The sequence below is a fragment of the Chrysochloris asiatica genome, unplaced genomic scaffold (genome assembly GCF_000296735.1).
Source record: "Chrysochloris asiatica unplaced genomic scaffold, ChrAsi1.0 scaffold00019, whole genome shotgun sequence".
Lineage (NCBI taxonomy): Eukaryota > Metazoa > Chordata > Mammalia > Afrosoricida > Chrysochloridae > Chrysochloris > Chrysochloris asiatica.
Genome location: NW_006408537.1, coordinates 8,255,086 through 8,275,989, shown reverse-complemented (window position 1 = coordinate 8,275,989; position 20,904 = coordinate 8,255,086). Strand labels below are relative to the sequence as shown.

Below are 20,904 nucleotides of genomic sequence, written 5' to 3'. Positions count from 1 at the left end.
TTTAGAGTAACTACCGCTCTGAGTATAGGTCATGTTCATCAAATTGAAGCAATTTTACCCTTGTTTCCTGTATATATATATATGTATGTTTTTTTCAATCTTCCTGTAGTCAAGTTCTGATTATCGAGCCATCGAGGCTATGTCAAAAGGGTACTGTATGCAAGTTTGTGTGTTCTTGTGCATCTCCCTTCACTTCATATCAGCTGGATGCTTCACTCTCAGCATTAGCCCTCTGTGGCTAAGTCCTTGTCCATGGGCTCAAATGTCCTCAGGTCTCACCACACTTTGGACCAACCAGCTCTTCCTCTTTTCTCTCTCATCTCCAGGTCAATGGGATTCCATGGATTGGGTTGAACTCAGCCCATTTCTTCATTGATGCCTTTCCGCCTCTTCCATTCACCAGTAGACCAATGTGGTTGTATTGTGGCTATTTTAGTATGTATTTATTTGAACAATTTGAAGCTAAACAATCCCCCACTTCTACTCCCTGACACACACACATACACAGACACATTTATACTCATATATTGGAGTTCTGGTGTGGCGCTGTGGGATAATGCACTGGACCGCAAGGTTGGTTTGAACAGGAAGGTCAACGGTTCAAATTCACCAGCTGCTCCTTAGAAATCCTATATAGGGTAACTATGAGTCAGAACCGACTTGGTAGCATTTAACAAAAACAAAAATATACAGTAATAAAGAGTCCTAATGGTGCAGTGTGTTAAGCACTGGGGTACTAAATGAAAGGTTGGTAACAAGAACCCACCAGTAGGAGAGAGATGAGATAGTCTGTTTCTGTCAAGATTGACAGCCTCGGAAACCCTTTAGAGCAGTTCTACTCTGTCCTATAGGGTCAGAGTTGACTAGGTGGCAGTGTTTTTTTGTGTACATACAGTAAGGTCAGCAGTTCGAAACCACTAGCTGCTCCATGGGAGATAGATGAGGCTTTCTGCTCCCCGAAAGATTTACACCTCGAAACCCTGTACAGGGTTGCTATGAGTCGGAACCGACTCCATGGCACATAACTACCACCACCACCACCACCACAGTAAAACCTTAGGAGTCCTCGGGTGGTGCTGCGGGTTAATGCCTTGGACTACAAGGTTGGTTTGAACCACAAGGTTGTTGGTTCAAGATCACCAGTCGCTCCTTGGAAACCCTATGTAGGGTTGCTACGAGTCAGGACTGACTCTGCAGAACTTTACAACAACAATAAACAATAAAACTTGAGGAAGTTGGAATCTGTGCAAGGCAGAAATCTTCCAGAGAAGGAAAACTGAATATTTTCCTCTAATGAAGAGTGATAAAGACTTCACCCTGTCAAAGGTAGAAAATTTTCAAGTCCTAAAAACAAGATAGTCCCATCTAGTTCTGGCTCTAACATGTTTTGGTGAATCATCTATTCACGTTTTTGGTCTATATTTCTATTGTTGTTGTTATTAAGTACTGTTGAGTGGGTTCCAATGCTTAGTGACTCTATGAACAACAGAATGAAACACTGCCCGGTTCTGCACCATCCTAACAATATTTTTATTGGGGGGCATTTAATTCAACCTGATTGGTTTGAACCACCATTCGTCTGTCGGTCATACTGTGGTAGTTTGCATGGTTCTGTGATGCTGAAAGATATGCCACAGATATTTTAAATACCAGGAGGGTCCCCATGGTGGACAGGTTTCAGCAGAGTCTCAGGATGAATATAGACTAAGAAAAAGGACCTGGCTATTTACATCTAAAAAAAACTGGCCAGTGAAAACCTTATGTGTAGCAACTATTGTGAAGATAGTGCAGGACGGGGTAGTGTTCTGTTCTCTTATACTTAGGTTCTCTGTGAGTTGGAATCTACTCATGGGCACCTAAAAACAACTGATTTGAAATCTCTCAATTAAACCTGTTAACTCTTTTCATCGCACGTTTATATGAGTTTTCACAGTTATTTGCATTCTTATTTTGTTCAGGAATCTTTTAAGACAGGAAGTTTTACATCTTTTTCTCTATGGTCTCATTTGCTACTTTCTTGACCAGAAAACATATTTGTGCTCTCAGATAGAAATGTTTTGTTCATGCTTTCTTTCTGTTCTTTCATGGACAGAGTTTTCTATTTAACTCTTGGAATTTCTTTTGCTTTGTGATATGCAGGTTGGTTTTTGGTTGCCCCTGCATTTATTGATTACTATTTTCTGTTTCAGATTCAACTTTTCTGTTTTAAAGTGGACTGATGTCTACGTTTGTACCATTACCACACTGCTTTGACTATTACAACTTTATAATATGCCTCCATATGTGTTAGAACAAATCCTTTCTCTTTTATCATTGTTTCAGAATTTGCTTGACTGTTTGTCAGTTTAATTTTTCTGATAAATTTTAGGATAATTTGTCAAATTCTTTTAGAAAATTTTTTCCTCAAGGAACATAACATTTTTCTTTATTTAGGTAGTCTTTTATTTTATTTCTTTAGTATTCTGTAGCTTTTTTTCACATAAGTCTCAGTGCAGGTAGTTGATGCATAAAATAGCTGAATTTAGTTGTTGTTTTTTAATTAGCACTTAGACAAAATAAACACAATAATTGATATTTTCCATTCCAAAACAGGTTATTCATGCACTTATAGAGAAGAAATATCTCCATCTAAATAATATCAAATAAAGAGTCTTAAAATATGTCAATAATGATCAGATATTTTAAAGTCTCTAGAATAAGTTCTCTAGAAAATTACATTAAGCTTATAACATTGGTAAATCCAATCAGAGTAAAAATAATTAAATTAAATTATTTCTTATAAAGTTACTGATGATTAAAATTTTTAAAAACTTACTTGAATGTTTTCAATTGAATCAAAGGCCTATTGGTTTCTGTTCAGAAAGATGACAAAGCCATTGTTTCTTGATATTGAGTTAATAGCATGTATTCTGGATTTATGGAGTCCTGGTGTGGCACTGTGGGTTAATGCGCTGGACTGCAAAGTCATTTGAACTGCAAGGTTGGCAGTTCAAGCTCACCAGCCATTCCTTGGAAATCCTATACAGGGTCGCTATTGGTCAGAACTGAATTGATGGCACTTAGGAACAACATTCAGGATTTATAGCTTGTACTCACTTGCATTAATTTCCAAGCAATCTGTACTCAATTTAGCTTGCTTCTAAAGATGGGAAAAAAATTCTGTATTGCCTATTAAACAAATAGAATCTCAGCAGGGAGTTCACTAGATCTACATAAGGGAAACAATGCTGGCATATCTCTACCTAAATAATCACAGTTAAATGAAATGGATGGAATTTCATGGCACAATTTGAAGACTTTTCGTGGAGGATTAAAAGTTAAAACTATTGAGAATGTCTTTGCTCAGCATTATTGAGAACAGGAATAGGAAATGCCCCAAGTGACACTAACTGACAGGGAATTAATGGTAGGAAGTGACCTCGAAGCCTTGCTCCCAAGAAGTATAAACAAACTTTCCCTGGTAGTGAAAGACAGATAATTCTCAAACAAAGGAAAATGTAAATGATTTTTAATGGGGGTGAAGAGGACAGAGTGTGGAACAAGGGACGAGTTCCAATTGTGAACAACTGAAATTTTAATAAATTTATAAAATGGCCACTGTCCTATATGTCCAATTCTGAGCTTTTAACCAACAACACAGGTACATCAGGAGCCCTGGTAGCATGGTGAGTTAAGCTTTGGGCTTATCACCTCAAGGCTGGAAGTTCAAACTGACTGGTCGCTTCTCCCCCATCACCTCTCCCCCACCACTGAAGTACATGTATCTGTGTAGTGTGTGATCCATATGAAATTACTACCAAAAATGTCATCTCACCCCTTCTTGATTAATATCCATACATAAAGAATATACCTGTAAAGTGAATCATAAATCATAAATTATGTATCAACAAATGAAGGAATGATTTAAATGTTTAAGGTTCTTCTGCAATAATTCATTGATCTTAAATTTAGAGAAATATATATTTTTAAATCCACTAATACTCTGTAAATCCCACCTTACTTTTTGAGTGGCAGGAAAGATTATTGAGCAATTCCTGATTAGAGTGTTGAGACAAGTGTAAAGTAGAAAGGCTCGATTCCCTTGCATAGTTATTTTACCCAAATACTTATAGTGGAATAGGAATTATTTGAGCTTTACATAGTCCAGAATTGTATCAGTTGCAAGTAATAGGAATTCTAAATGAATGGAATTAATCAATGAGAATATTTACTAGCTCATAGAACAAGGAAAATCTAAAAGTAGATGCTCCAGAATAGGCTAATTTAATGACTTGACTGTGTAGATTCTTCCTGTTTCTGCTCTGCTTTTCTCAGTGTATCGAGGGGGACTTGCAATCTCATTTTATTGCCTCAGTGTATGAAATCCAGGCACAGAAAGTGACTATTTTCTCATATTTCTTTTTTTTTAAGAGAAAAATTTTCTCCATCTGCAATAGACTTTCCTTCTTCCCATATATCATTGCCCAGATCTGGGTCATATGTTGTTGCTGTTAGATGCCATCGAGTTGGCACCGACTCACAGTGACCCTATGCACAACAGAAGGAAACACTGCCTGGTCCCGGGCCAACCTCACAATCATTGCCACACCTGAGCCCATCACTTCTGCCACTGTGCCAGTCCATCTCGTTGGAGGTCTTCCTCTCTTTCTCTGTTCCTTCACTTACCAAACATGATATCCTTCTCCAGTAACTGGTCCTTCGTGATAATATGTCTGAAGTATGAGAAACAAAGTCTGGCCATATGGGCTTCTTAGAGACATTCTGGCTGTACTTCCAACACAGATCTGTTTGTTCTTTTGGCAGTCCACTTTCAATATTCTCCTCCAAGCATAACTCAGATGCATCAATTCTTCTATGGTCTTTTTTATTCACTGTTCAACTTTCACTTGAAGTTATTGAAAATATCATGGCTTGGATCAGACACACCTTAGTACTCAAACTGACATCTTTGCTTATCAATACTTTAAAGAGGTCTTGTGCAGCAGATTTGCCTAATGCAATACACCATTTGATTTCTTGACTGCTGCTTCCATAAGTGTTGATGGTTGATCCCAGAAAAATGAAGTCTATGACAACTTCAATCTTTTTTCTGGTTATCATGATGTTATTTTTTGGTCCAGTGGTGAGGATTTTTGTTTTCTTTACATTGAGATGCAGCCCATATAGAAGGCTGTGGTCTTTGAATTGCATCAGTAAGTATTTTAAGTCACTTTCAGCAAGCAAGGTTGTATTATCTGCATATTGCAAGTTGTTAATAAGCTTCCTCCAATCCACACTTTTTCTTCATGTAATCCAGCTTCTTGGATCATTTGTTTAGCACACATATTGAATAAGTATGGGGAAGGAATACAACCCTTATGTACACCTTTCCTAATTTTAAACCATTCAGTGTTCCCTTGTTCTGTTCAAATAACCACCTCTTGGTCTATGTACAGGTTTCTTATGATATAATTAAGTGTTCTAGATTACTCATTCTCTGCAATGTTGTCCATACCTTTTCATGATCCACACAATGGAAAACCTTTGCATAGTCAATAAAGCACAGGTAAACATTTTTCTGGTATCCTCTGCTTTCAGCCAAGATCCATCTGACGTCAGCAAGAATATACCTAGTACCACGTCCTCTTCTGGATCTGGCTTGGAAGACCACTACCTGGCCAACTGACTGGAAGAGCTCTGTATTATGCCCATATCAAAGAGAAGTGACCCAACGGAATGTGGAAATCATCAGACAATATCATTAATATCCCATGTGAGTAAAGCTTTACTAAAGATAAGTTTGGGTCACATACCCACCTCTAAACTAATCTATAAAATTATCATGGTGAGTTTAGACTAATGGGAAAGGACTGAGCATGGAAACAAAGTCAGAATTCAAGCAGCAAAGGAGAAAGGGGAGTTAGCAACCAGCCTTAGAGAGTAATTTGTTATGTCTCACACATGGAGAGGAATCATAGATAAGGGCATTTTAAACCAGTTCTAAATATTTTAAAGTTATTTGAAATAAAATGGAAAAATATTAAGTTTATACATTTCAGACGTGCCATTAAAATTTGTAATTGGAAGATCACAGTGACCTTACATATTTTTGAAATTTTAGAATTATAATTCAGGTTTAACTTTGAAGATACTATATTGTTAAGTAAATTAAGCTAGTGTTTATCCAGGTGTGTTTTTTAATAGTACAAACAACATCCCAAACTCTTAAAAGTGCCTTCATTCTTCAGTGGTTGATCACTTTTCCTCCAAGCATACAAATGGCTCAGTGAGAAGGGAGCCATTCTGCAAACTATTGCCTCATCAGTTGCTAAAAATGTTGTGCTCTTTTTCTTACCATGAAGCAATTTTCCACTCCTGGAGCTGTGGAAAGGCTCATCTGGAAGAAACCCGCGTTTGTCCTTTTGAGGGGTGTTTGGCCTGGAGTTCAAACCAAATCCCATCAACCTAATTACTCCTGCCACATGCCTCAGGAGTGAAGAATTCTCTCTTTGTTTTCAACCTGACAGAGGGGCAGAGCTCTATAAGATGCATTGCTTGCAAGAGAAAGCAGAAATCTGACTTTACATGACATCTTCTTCCCTCCTAGTTGCTTTTTTGGCACTACTTGGTTGTACATTTGGATGTTGCTACATTTTTAAAACACATATTTCTTTTCAAATGGGAGCAAACCCATGCTCACTCCTGATACTCAGCTTCTGAGAATTTACATGATCCCATCCAGACACTCGTCAGATTTTCCTGTTGTAGGACTTGGCTGTCCTGCAACAATAAAAGCTTGCCCTGGTACAGGGCCAGTGGCCTCCCCGATTAGCTGAGACGGATGTCATGGAAAAAACATGAACAACTCATAGGTTTAGTCTTGACAAGGCTGTATCATCATCAAGATTTTGTCTTTTGAGCCAGGTACTTTCATCTTTTAGTCCTTTTTTGCACTACTATGTTCCTTCTGATAATGGCTTTTGGGTCTGCATCGTTTTATCATTCTATCAAAATGTGATTTCAGAAAAAGAATCCAATAAACATAGTAACATCCAAGGGTAAATACTTTAAGGTCATAGACATGTTTGCACTAACAGGGTAAATGCTATAAGGTTAGAGATACGTGTGCATTAATCCTTCCCGTGTATTCTCAAGTGAGATGAATCTCTAAGTCAAAAATATGCTTCTAGCTGTGACATTTTAGTCTTCAATAAAATCCAGTAAGGAAGGTTTCATTTCCTTTTTTTTTTAAGGGTTGGAATACTTTCTGGAGACTTCCTATTGGTTAAGTGAGGAGGCAATGATGTAAGGGTTCAGAATCACATCCATCAGATCAACAACAAACCAGCTCAAAACCCCACCCCATCTTTGTGAAGCTTTGACAAATGAGCACTGTGGGAGCAGTGTACTGCTACATTGAATGCTACTGTTTTATAATGCTGGATGGTCTCTTGTCTTTAGTGAACTAGAATGTTAAAACTAATATTTGAGATGAGGAATATTTGGCATAGAGTTAACCCCTGACACCTGGGCACCCCTTGTACAGTGGCAGAAAATTTGCCCAGTCCTTTATCATCTCCATGATCAATTGCAGACTAGACCATATGTTCCTTAACGTTTTTACTGGCTGATTTTCAGAAGTAGATCACAGGTCTTTCTTCCTAGTCTGTCTTGGTCTGGAAGCTTCACTAGAATCTGTTCAGTATCATAGTATGTTTGAGATCATTGTTTCTCTGTATACAACCCATCTCATTGGTGGTCTTCCTTTTTTTCACTGACCAAGGATGATATTCTTTTCTAGAAACTTGTCCTACCTGATAAAGTGTCCAAAGTATGTTAGACAAAGTCACACCATGCTCTCTTCTATGGGCATTCTGGCTATTCTTCCAAGACAGGTCTGTGTATTCTTCTGGTAGTTTGTGGTGCTTTTGATCTTACGAGCCTCAGAAATGCTTTCTGGAGTTGTTACAAAAGAAGAAAGGGTTCTAGAAGAGTTGCTGTGATCCCAGCTTCATCTCTTTGTTGTTGAATAAGTTCCAATTCATAGTGACCCTGTATATAAGGTTTCCAAGGAGCAGCTGGTGAGTTTAAACCACCGAACTTGTGGTTCAAACTGACCTTGCAGTCCAATACTTATTAGTGGAAAGGATTTTACATAATCACATGCATTTTTAGAGCATTCAGTTCACCAGAAAAAAAATGGAATCAAAATACTGTATTGAAACTCATATTCCCTCTTGTATAAGACTGAACTGATACTCAATAACAGCAGTGATCAAAGTGATAGTGCCCTTTGCATGAGAGAACAGACTGCTTGAATTTCTGACAATTTTCTCTGGGCTCTTTGAAGAGAAAGATAGTATCTAGCAAATTGGCTACCATAAGATCAGAACTGTTCTGGCTGTGCAGAGTTTACACAGGGAGAAAAGCAAATTGTAGCCCTAAAGCCATCCCATAGAAAATGAAGGGCATCAAGTTAAACTGTCTGAGAAGCAGGCAGGGCTTCGGATGGGAAAAGCAGCCAGGCACAAAGCCCTTTCATCAGCTGCTTATGTGACTCAGATGGTTTGCTATGGGTGGAGATAAGTTGAGTTTATGGGAGGGGTCCCCGAAAGGTTCTAGCACACAATCCTCTCTCCTAGTACAACAGGAAACCTCATTCATCTGTTAACACCATCCAGGAGAAAAGGGCCCTTAAAGATGTTATCTGTGAAAATGCATTGTGTGCTAGTAAAATAAACTATTTGTTTCCATGGTGGTAGAGAAATCTCTGTGACTTATAAATGTTGTCTGCCTTTTTTTCTGAAAGGTCGCTGCCTGAGTTTTCTCATTTACATCACCCGACACTGCGACTTCTGCCAGGATCCATTAGTACCATCTTGATGGCTCCCTCTGCCAATTAGAAAGAATTTCACATTAATGAGGGTCTGGGACACTAAAGAGTTCATCATTGCCAACTCAAGAGAAAACTCCAGGCAACATATAGTTGGTCAGAGATGTAGAAATTTGTTTGTCCATTTTAATGAAATCGCACAACATTCATTATTGTTATAATGCATTTATCTCGACAGCCAACGTATTGAATGGCTACTGATTGCATCAGCCATCAAATCATGTCCAGTACAAAAGCAAAGTTAGTCCAGGTTGGCTCAGTTCAAATGATCTGCCATGCCCCACCCAATAATTATCTTCCTATTGATCTAATTTTGATTGAAGCTGTCACTTCTAAGTAACAGAGGCATTTTTGTTTTTAAACTGGTGCAGTAGTACAAGTTTGCTGTAAGAGCTCCCACTGGAGAACAGCATAGTCCCCCCTGCCCCCCTGTAGATATTTGGAAATGCGTTGGGGAACATTTTGGGCTGCTACAATTAGGTTTTAGTACTTAGACATCAAGGATGCTAAAACTTGCAAGACAGATGTGCCCAATGAGGGATTGCCCCACCTAAAATGTCCAAGACAAGTTCAAATTGAGAAATATTGAGGAATGCTGCCTATACCTAATGATCAGATGTGGTTAGTTCCTACTAGAAATTCTACCTATTGCCATCTAAAGCAAATCTTCTGAGAAAACATTCTGCTTATAATGTCCCCAATCTGATCTGCCTCAAATGGCTCCCCTGTTCATCCCAGCCAACTGTGGTACAAAACTAGCCAGTACTGAGTCAAAAAACCTTATTCAACTATTTGTCAGTAGTGGTGACTTTGCCAAGAGTCTTAAACTCTGTGAGCTGCTGTTTCCATATCAGTAAAATGCAAATATAATTAATGCTTGAGAGCATTAAAGGGGATGGTGAATGGGCAATCATTTGGCAAATAGGAAAGCTCTATGTGGTGCTGTAAGAGAAGCACTGGACACCAATGTTGGTTTGAACCACAAGGTCGGTGAGACCAACTCAACAGCTACTCTTTGGAAATCCTATACGGAGTTACTATGAGCGAACCGACTTGTCAGCACTGAACAACATCTACATGATGACTGTTAAATCTATATTCTCCTGCATTGCCCTAGAGAAGTTACTGAGTAACTTCTAGTCGCCTCTGACCTTTCAGTTATGCCTGGCCCTGATGAGGCTTGACAGCTGAGAAGTCTGGAATGCTAGGGAGAGACATGAGCTTGTAATAAGCACTTGGAACTCAAAAGACAATGTAAAGCTGGCAGAGTTTCAAGGGTGATCTGCCAAGTGGAAGACTCATAAAGACCCTGAATATTTATTGATCTGGGATCTTTTATTAAACCCACAAATGCTAGACATTTGCATAGCAACAGGAAAGGCTGGCATGGTGCATCATGGGGAGGCCTAGGAAAACCCACAGGAGGTAAGAATAGAATGAGTTGATACATGCAGATTACATGTAAAAGTCAGCAGAAATGGAAGGAGTGTGCTCCAGATGAAAAGTAGAGGAAGGTGTCTTGGTGGTGGGTGGATTATAGAAAGAGTAGTTTCTTTAAGGAAATGCCCCAGCTAGAATGCCAGTAGGGGGTTAGCCAAACCTGGTCACCATTCAACACTATTCAGTTGCTACTATGAATACATTTAAAAAGATTTGCTAGAATAAACTTTATAATAATGTCAATATTTTAAAACATTAAATCCTCTAGTGACTTCTTATCTATATTGATCACTTTATAAAGAGTGATCACAAATGACTGACTTGATTAAATTATCAAATTAACTCATTTTATTTTAAATTAAAAATATAACACTTTTTTTCTAAGTTTTTAATGTGAATTGAATGATAGTTTACATGGGAGAACATTGGTTTTACCTTCACCCTATCATATTTCGCTTCAATGCAATGATTACAATCCTCTCCATGCATAATCATTCAACAATGTTTGCTTCTATTCCCTCTGTGTTTTTGTTTGTTTGTGTTCTTAATGTACACAAAAATACTCAGGAATATATAATTACTTAAACAATCAACCAAAGAGCACATTCTGCAAGTCTGCCTCCTGGCTGCCAGCACACAGCCTTTCTCTTTTCATGAGTCTGGAGTCCTCAGCTGCTCTATCTCTCCATGTCATCATCTCTGCTTCCATCTTTGGCATTACTGCTTCTCTGGATAGGGTTCCATTAATGTAGAAAAATTTTTTTAAAGTGAGGAAAGGTAAGAAAATTTAGATGCACTCATAAGTTCATCACATATAAACCAAGATTAATATTTTGGTAAGTTTCCTTTTTTTAGATATTGTTACTCTTATTATACATTTTTAGAATGGAAAATGAGATTATACTTTTCATACTTCCTTTATATGTTTATATATATAGGCATCTTCCCAGTTGGCCTTAATTTACTTGCCAATGTTATCTGGTAAATGGTAGACGACTGCCTTCATGGTGGTGTGGGAGGTGGTTGAGGGGACAAGGCAACAGGTCAGGTGCAGTGTCCAGGGTCAAGGGCTCATTGTGTTCAGCTAACCTGGAGAGTTTAGATTCATATCCTCTCAGTGACCAGGAAGGTAGTTGTTCTTGATGGGAGGCCAAACCACCAATCAGCCAAAGGAAAAGGTTGCATCTGGTTAAGAACAATGCCTGATATCCTTTTTGCTGAACTATGAACACTCTACACTTTGCTTCCTTGTGCAGACAGCAGTAGAAATGGGATATTTAGAACTTTACAAAAGATATTGATTATCTTCTAGTTTATGCTGTAGAAAAGCCCAAAAAGAAATCATAAAAATCACCTGTAATCACACATATTAGAAATAACTGCAGCCAACTATTTTATTTATATGCCTTAATCTTCTACTCTTAATTTAGAATAATCCTCCCAGCTAGAGAATAATATAGTTAACATGTTACTTTCGTTACTTTAAAAAAAAAAAACAAAAACATTTTATTATGATTTGAGTGAAGGTTTATAGAGCAGATCATCAGTTCTGTGTTCAACAAATTGTATACTTTGCTTTATTACAATGATTACAATGTACCATCAGTGAATGGTATTTGACTCTATTCACTTTAATTCTTGTATTCCTCCAGGTGTCTCCCATTACCCTCATCTTTTCACTGCTAATTTCCCTCTAGTTGTAGATTGCCTGCCCCATAAACCCATGTTAACATACGTCTATCCTTGAGCCTGTGAATAATTTTCCATCTCCTTCACCCTTCTTTTCTTAACTTTTGATGACATTGGTCTCATACAATGTTTGTTCTTTTGTGACTAACAAATTTCACTCCTGGTGTGGCACTGTGGGATAAAGCAGTGGAACACAAGGTCAGTTTGAATGACAAGGTCAGTGGTTCAAACACATCAGGCACTCCTTGGAAACCCTGTACAGGTTCAAACCGCCCTCGCTATCCAGTGCTTATCCTACAGCACCACACCAGGACTTCCAGCATTATATAATATTCTACTATGTATATGTACCAAAGTTTGTTTAAACATTCTGTTGAGGGACATTTAGGCTGTCTCCATCTTTTAATTTAATTTTTTTTAAAATTGTTAAATATTTATTTATAGTCACATAACCATCACATCAGCCAAGATACAGAACAATTTCATCACTCTTAAAACTCCTTCATACTCTGTATGCTATTATAACCTCCATCTTTTTATGTATTTTGTAAACAGCATATTGTAGGATACTGTTTTCTTGTCCATTTTGCTACTCTGTCTCTAGACTGGTACCTTTAATTCATTAGCATTTAGTGTAATTATTGGCAGTATGAATTGATTGCTGTCATTTTGTTTTTGTGTGTGTGTGTGTGTGTGTGTGTGTGTTTTTATGGTGCTGCTGGGTTTCTTTCTTCCACATAATTTTCTGGCTGAGTTAATTTTGTTTGTGAATTTTCTTTTCATTTTAGTTTTTGTTGTGTTAATGCTTACTAAATGTTTCTGAGTTTCCTCTTTTTAATTTGATATGAAGGTGTATTAATTTTCTTGGTGGTTACCCTGTAATTTATTTTAAATGTTCCCCAATTAAAACAGTCTATTTTATCTTGAAATTTACTTGACTTTCTCACCACTTGTAAATTCTATATCTGCACTATTCCCTCTTTTTGTTTTATAGTTGACTTCATTATAAATTGATATCTCTGGTTCTCTATTTTCAGTCTTGTATGTTTGTTGTACTTTAAATACTTCTGTCTCTGTTCTAGAGAGTCCTGATGTGGTGCTGTGGGTTAACGCATTGGACTGCAAAGTTGGTTTGAACCACAAGGTCGGCAATTCAAGCTCACCAGCCGCTCCTTGGGAACCTTATATAGGGTTGCTATGTGTGAGAACCAACTTGATGGCACTTAACAATAACAACAATGTCTGTACTGAGTTCTAGGTGGTATTGTCATGCATGTTAATCTCTGGTTGTCTGTTGTTGTTGGTTCTCAGTCCAAAGAACACCCTTTAATATTTCTTTAAAGTTGGTCTGTTTATTATAATTTTTAAAAATTTCTGCTTACCTGGAACTGCCTTAATTTCACAATATTTGAGGAACAGCTTTGCTGGGCATATGGTTGGCAACTTTTTTCTTTCAGAGTTTTTTATATGTCATACCATTGCCTTCTTATGTACATGGTTTCTGCTGAGAAATCCGAGCTTTGTTTCTTTATGTGTAACTTTTCATTTTTTTGTGCGTGTGCTGTTCTCAGGATTCTTTCTTTGTCTTTGATTTTGGAGATATTGATTATGATATAGCTTGGTGGTTTTCTTTTATGAGCTATCCTATTTGGGGTTAACTCAGCTTCCTGCATGCTTATCTTCTTTTTCTTCATGATGCCAGTAAAGTTTTCTTCCAACAATTCTTTATTGTCTTTCCTGTTCTGAAATTTTGATCACCCATAAATTATTCCTCCTCATGATGTCCCACATAATTCTTGAATTTTTCATTCTTTTTTCCTGATTGTTTTTCTAGCTCACTGAAATTGATCTTTAAATTCACTAATTCAGGATTCCATTGCTTCAGATCTGTTCCTTTTCACTGTCAATGTATTGTCCATCTCAGAAATCTTAGTATTAATCTTCTATATTTCTAACTGTAGGCTTCGTAGTTTTTAAAAATTTGCATTTGTCTGTTCTTCTAGTGTTTTATTGAATTCCTCTAAGTTTTTTTCTATGTTGTCTTTATTTTCCTTGATCTTTCTGTCAATCCTCCAAAGGTACCTAAATATCAGTCTTTTGATTCTTTTTCAGATAGTTCTCTTTCATTTTCTTCCTCAGAAATATTTTCTGTCTCTGTATCTTAATCATCTGTTTGGGCCATTCTCTAGTTTCTTCACATGAGCTAAAATTGTCTGTTGTTTTGGGTCATTGTGGTGTTTCCATACTTGTATTTAATTGATGATTGTATGTTGATGTATTCTTAGGCTCTCACCAACTGTCTCCTGTGGCTGTAGTTGAGAATGGAAGAGTGTGCACATTCTCCGTTTGCTTTTCACAGTTTATGGTGGGTCTGCTGGTGTCAGCTGCTGTCTATCATTGATCAGGAGGTATAGAAGTTGGTACTGGCTCTTGCACTGTATGGGAGTTGCATAGGGTACGATTGTGGCTGGGCTTCTGGGCAAGATCGTTGTATCCTTTTCTGTAGCCTGTGTGTGAATCTGCACTGTTAGGACATCTTCTTTTGCCAAAGCTGTTCACAAAAGTTCAAGATTGTCACACCACATCTGGGTGACCATTCACCAATCAGTGTCTCTCTCTCACTGTCCCTGCTCAGCTTCTCCTTCCAGCAAGCACTCAATCCTTTACTCAAGGCTTATCTCTGAAATTCAGGGTTCCAGGATTTTTATTTTTGTCTTTTTCATTTGGCCTCTCATCTCTTTGTTGTGGAGTCCTGATGTGGTGCTGTAGGATAAGTACTGGGCCGTAAGGTCAGTTTAAACTGTAAGGTCTATTCCTTGGAAACTCTGTACAGGGTTTTTATGAGTCAGAACTGACTCAATGACATTTAGCAATACCTTTGTTGTAGAGGGTCCATTAGTGTTTCTGCCTAGTCCACCATCTTGCTGGAAGTCTCTGGTTTCATTATTTTAAAAAACAAAAAGTGTGATTATTTTGTTTTGCAACTTGCCCATCCTTCCTACGTACCAATCTAGCACGACTATTCTCCCCAAGTCGTAGGGCAATCTTCTTCATTTCAAGTGGATGCTGGGTATCCCATTAATTATATCATAATACAGACAAAAATGCTATATTGCTGAGCATTTAGGTTATTTCTAACTTTAAGTTGGAGTCCTGATGTAGAGCTGTAGGATAAGCACTTGACTATAAGGTCGATTTGAACCACAAAGTTGGTTTGAACTGCAAGGTTGATGTTTCAAACTCACCAGCCGCTCCTCAAAACTCTATGCAGGGTCACTATTGGTCAGAACTAACTCGACAGCACTTAGTAACAACACCAACTTTAGGTTTGTTTTTATGTAATGTTTTCCTACTCAAACTAAATTAAGCAAATAATTGTGTAACTTGTATAACCTGCAGATAATATCATTTATTCATGAATGAGACAAAGCAACAGTTTAAGAATATCCAGTAGTTGAGAATCCTTTTGGTTCTGCTTTTGAAAGATGTAATTTGGTCAAACTCTCTAGTTTTTTATACTGTGGGAAACTGAGACAGAGCAAAATTAAATTACCTGTCCCAATCATATAATTACTGTTTTTGTTAAGTGCTGTCAAGTTGGTTCCGACTCATAGCAATCCTGTATACGGTTTCCAAGAGGCAGCTGGTGGGTTTGAACTGTTGACTTTGTGGTTCACAGTCCAGTGCCGATCCTACAGCACCACACCAGGAGTCCATAATATAATGAGTAATAATAAAAGCCACAAACTTATATTCCATCTTGTGTCCTTTATATATTTGATATTTAAAGTGAATAGTCTTAGATTTAAATAAATGAATTAAGAAAAGAAAAAAGATGGGGGTTTTGCTAATAATTCCAGCATTCAACATTAGGCTTAGAGATATATGCTTTTATTTCTCGAATGAATTTCAATTTATTCCTAAGAAAGGTGCTCTAAAAAGGTTGAATGAGGATTTGCTATCTTCAACCTAACCATTTTAATTTTAATCTTTTCAGGACCTTTTAAACCCATGCTACTGTTTGCCAAGACATTGTTACCTGTTACTATTGCGTTAGCTCATTTCCTGCTATTTTAGTTCCCATCTCTGTGAACTCTTGCTATCATGTCTGTTAAGTTCTCAGTTTCCTGACAATTATTATGGCATGAGTTTTTGTTGTTGTTGTATTTTATAAAGGTCTTTTCCATGTCTTTCATTGGGTTTTCAATCATCTCAATATTATGCACATCTAGAAGTCTGTCTATAACATCTGTTCTCTCTGATTTTGCAATTTTGAATTCCGCCATTGTAGCCTTCTAAGAGGTCGGTATTGTCAGGCCAGTGTGAAGCTGCAGCAGATGCTGTGGGACAATGCAAACTTTCTATTCCCTCATTGTCCTCAACCTGTTATGTGGTAGCTATAACACTCTCCCACCCCTCCCCTGGCGTTTGTATTCATCTGGGCCTTCTGCTTTCCCATTCCCATTGTGTCTATAAGGACATCCAATTCCAGGAGAATGATTTAAAGTCCTATGAAAATGAATCAGGGTTACAATGCCTCTGTCATTCTTTCTTGGATAAGCAGTAAATGTTCTTTTATTTATGTGATTATTTGCAGTGTAAATAATAATCTTATTCAGCAGTGTTCCAAGTGTATTGTATCTTGCAAGTTTATTGTTCTTTAGTTTGCAGTGACTTTATACTTAAAGAGGATCACAAATTAGATCATAGAATACACTTCACTTCCTTTGATGTAAGACTTGGATGGGACTTCAGAATTGCTGCCAATTCCCCTTTGTATTGCTTTTCAGATTCACATAATAGAACAACAATCTTGCAAAGGATCCCTCTGCCAGAATCATCCAGTTTAATTTAATGGGACACTTGGTTAACCCTGGAAGTCTGTCTTCTACCCTACGTTCCTATGATAGCCTTCAGCTATACTAAAAGTGAGAGAACATTACTCGCAGAGAAGTTTGGGATGTGTTCGGAAATATCCCCTATAATAATGACAAATGTCCTAATGCCTCATATTTTCAGCTTTTAAAAATAAACTTTATTAAAGCTATGAAAGATTTATATGGCATAAACAGAAAAATAAAACAAGATAGATTGTCTTGGTGAACTAGCAGTGAAGCAAAGGTATAGTGAGGTGCTTTGCTGCCCTCTGGCGGTTCATCATCTCAACAACACAGAGTTGTTTAGAGACTCAAGTTTTTACAGGAAACAAAACTGAATCTAGGGGTTCCTGTGACTGGTCCAGAGAGCGAGGGAACCATAATCTCACAACAATCTAACCAAAGCATTGGTACTGAAGTTACTACTTGTGGTGGTGCTGTGCCGTGGAGTCGGTACGGACTCAATAGCGATCCTGTAAGCAGCCCAACTCAGAACCACGACGCAACCAAAGCTTCTTAAAGTTACTACTTCTGTATATAATTTTCCATATATTTTATGTGCTTGTGGTGGTGGGTGCCCTACAATCAAATCCGACTCATGGTAACCCCATGTGACACAGTAGAAAGGCCCCATAGGGTTTCCTAGGATTACGAGCTGAGCTGTTAACCTCAAGGTCAGCAGTTCGAATTTACAGCTGCTCCGCGGGAGAAAGATGAGGCTTTCTGCTCCTGTAAAGATTTACAGCCTCAGAAACCCTGAACAGGGTCGCTATGAGTCGGAACTGACTCCCTGGGACCTAATCATCACCACCAATCTTTATGGGAGCAAATCACCAGGTCTTTTCTTCAAGGGTGGTTAGTGGTTATGTGCCGTAGAGTCGGTTCTGACCCATAGCGAACCTGTACAGGATTTCCGAGGCTATAAATCTTTACGGGAGCAGAAAGCCTCATCTTTCTCCCGCGGGAACAGATGGTAGTTTTGAACTTTTGACCTTAAGATTTACAGCCCGATTCGTAACCACTACGCTACCACTACACTACTCTTCAAGGGAGTCCCTGGTAAACATGTAACTTTTCATTTACCAGCTGAGCACTTAACCATTGAGCTGCCAGGATTCCTTCATATTTGAAGTACTTTCCAGAAAAATTCTTTCACAGGATAATTCAATGCTGGAGTGATCTGATGTATTCTATCGTAATTTTAGATAGAACATGCTTTTGAAATGAATTAATAATCAATTACAATTCTTATTAAATTCCATGACAGAGTGGAATACAAATGACAGAGTGCATTATAGGTAGCAAACACTTAACAGTACTGACAGAATATAGCATTCGCTTTGCTTTTGTCAAACATCTGTTGAGTGAAAATCATATTTTGTTTTATATAAATACTAAAATGTCCCATATTTTACTATTTATATAAAACAAAGGAGCAACACAAATTATAACATTGTTTATCCATTTGACCACAACTGGCAATTTAATTTAAGAGTATTCATAAATTTATTAATAAATTAATAAATTTTGCATTAGTTTTAATAAATTTTACAGTCAATTGAAAGGATGTTGCCTTAGGATATGGCCTGATCCCAATATAACTAACACTTAGAGAAAGCTTGCTACCTTTCTGCTGGGTCTGGATTTCGGGTTAGCTCATCTTCCAACCTGCAGTTTTTTGGATTTGAGAATGGCCAGCTGTGTTATCTGTGTGCCTGCTGGACTTGCCTGCCAATCTTAGCTTATCTGACCTGGACTTGAAACTCTCCCACCTCTACATTCCTTGATTTAAACTTTATGTATGTATACTCTGGTAGCGTAGTGGTTACGAATCGGGCTGCTAACCTAAAGGTCGGCAGTTCGAAACTTCCAGTGGTTCTGTGGGAGAAAGATGAGGCGTTCTGCTCCCGTAAAGATGTACAGCCTCGGAAACCCTGTGCAGGGTCACTATGAGTCGGAACCGACTCCACGGTACTTAACAACAACAACAACATATCTAAGTTTCAATGGTGTTGCCTCTCTAGAGAACCCAGCCTAAGACAATAGCCCAAAATACCTAACTGACCAATTCCATTCTGCCACAGAGTCATGGTGTGGCGCTGAGGGTTAATGTGCCAGACTGCAAAGCCGTTTGAGCTGCAGGGTTGGCGGTTCAAGCTCACCAGCTGTTCCTTGGAAACCCTATACAGGGTCGCTATGGGTCGGAATTGACTCGATAGCACTTAACAACAACAAAACACACTGGCAGTGAACAACATAATCCTATAAAGTAGGTATTATTATCTCTGCTTTGTAGATCATTCAGTGAAACTGCAGCACTGAAGGAAAATTTTAGAATATAGAGAACAGACCTTGCAAGAGGAATGGTTGCTTTCGGTTATTCCTCTCAGAAGTAATTATAATGCAGAAATTGCTATTCGGTGCTCTGTCTACAAAGAGACAAATCCATCTTGTGTGCGTTTGGAGGGCTCAGTGAAAATTGTACAGGATACTACAGAATTTTCCAAAGCAGTGCTGATAAAACGTATGTGGCCTCTGGTTGTGATTTATGAAAAACAAATAAAGCAGCATTCCACAATCGTTTTGTACCATATCCTGTGACAGAATCATCCAGGCTGCCGTGATTGTTATAGGATCATGAAGAGGGAACTATTGATGTTATAGTTACACATGGGCAGCAGGACTTCTCACGGTAAAATTATAACCATCTTCAGCAAAGACACAAAAGCTCTTCAGAAGGAAGTGATTCACAACAGGAACTGGTGGCTAAGGGATTTATCTTATTGAAACAGGAATGTCTCAACAAATTTTCTGAGGCGTGCTCCAAGCAACTGCCAGAGGGCCTTCAGTTGCTTGCATGCTGTCAACATCTGGCCACAAAAGGGTATCTTTTGTGAGGAATTCTCACTGTTAGTCCCTAAGGTGGTAATTGTTTCATGTTGGCCACATTTTATATAGCGCTCGCCTCTGATGTTAATATAAAGACTCTGGGTAGAAATGATATCTAGTGATTTTTGTCTCTCCCAGCCCCCAGGGGACATTTGGCAATGTCTGTGGACATTTTGATTGCCACAAGTGGTGGGGAGAGGGAAGGGATGTTGCTAGTACCCAGTGGGGAGAAGGCAGGGATGTTGCTAAATATCCGGCCCTTCACAGCACAACCTCTCACAACAAAGAATTATCTGGTCCAAAGCATCAATAATACTGATGCTGAGGCTCCCTATCCTAATATTCTCGTCTAGCCTGTAATAGTCCTTGTAGTTGTTAGCTGGGTCCCCCACTTATGGCACCCCTCGGCCCCCTGCCTGCCACAACAGACCCCATGCACAGTGTCCAGTACCTGCACCATTTGTAATTCATTTTTAGTAGATTGCCAGATCTTTATTCCTAGTCTGATTTAATCTGTAAACTCAATGAAACCTGTTCAGCATCATGTTCTGGTTGTTAGGTGCCATCAAGTGGGTTCTGACTCATAGTGGCTCTCTGATGGAACGAAACACTGCCCAGTCCAGCGCCGTCCTCACAATTGTTACGTTTGATTCCACCGCTGCTGCCACTGTGTCAATCCATCTTGTTAGGGGAGCTTCTTTTTTGCTGACCCTCCACTTTAGCAAGCATGATGTCCTTATCTAGGCACTGGTGCCACCTAATAACATGTCTGAGTATGAGAGACTACATCTTTTCATCCTTAGATCATTCTGCCTGTGCTTCTTCCAAGATAGATTTGTTTATTCTTCTGGCAACCCCATGGTGCTTTTAATATTCTTCTTCAATACAATAATTCAAATGCACCAAATCTTCTATTGTCTTCCTTATTCACTCTTCAGTGTTCACATGCATATCAAGAGCACCTTAGTCCTCAAATTCATATCTTGCTCTTGAAATTTTAAAGCAGTCTTGTGTAGCAGATTTGCCTAATGTAATACTTCCCTTGATTTCCTGACTAATTCCATGAGTGTTGTTTGTGGATACAAGCAAAATGAAATCTTTGATAACTTCAATTATTTCTCCATTTATAATTCTTTT

At 38.3% G+C, this 20,904-nt stretch overlaps 1 pseudogene; it reads right to left on the bottom strand.

Annotated features, from left to right (window-relative positions):
• LOC102823029 overlaps positions 1-15,055 on the bottom strand; it is an 84,174-nt pseudogene extending 69,119 nt beyond the window's left edge.
• Between the last annotated feature and the right edge of the window lie 5,849 nt (positions 15,056-20,904).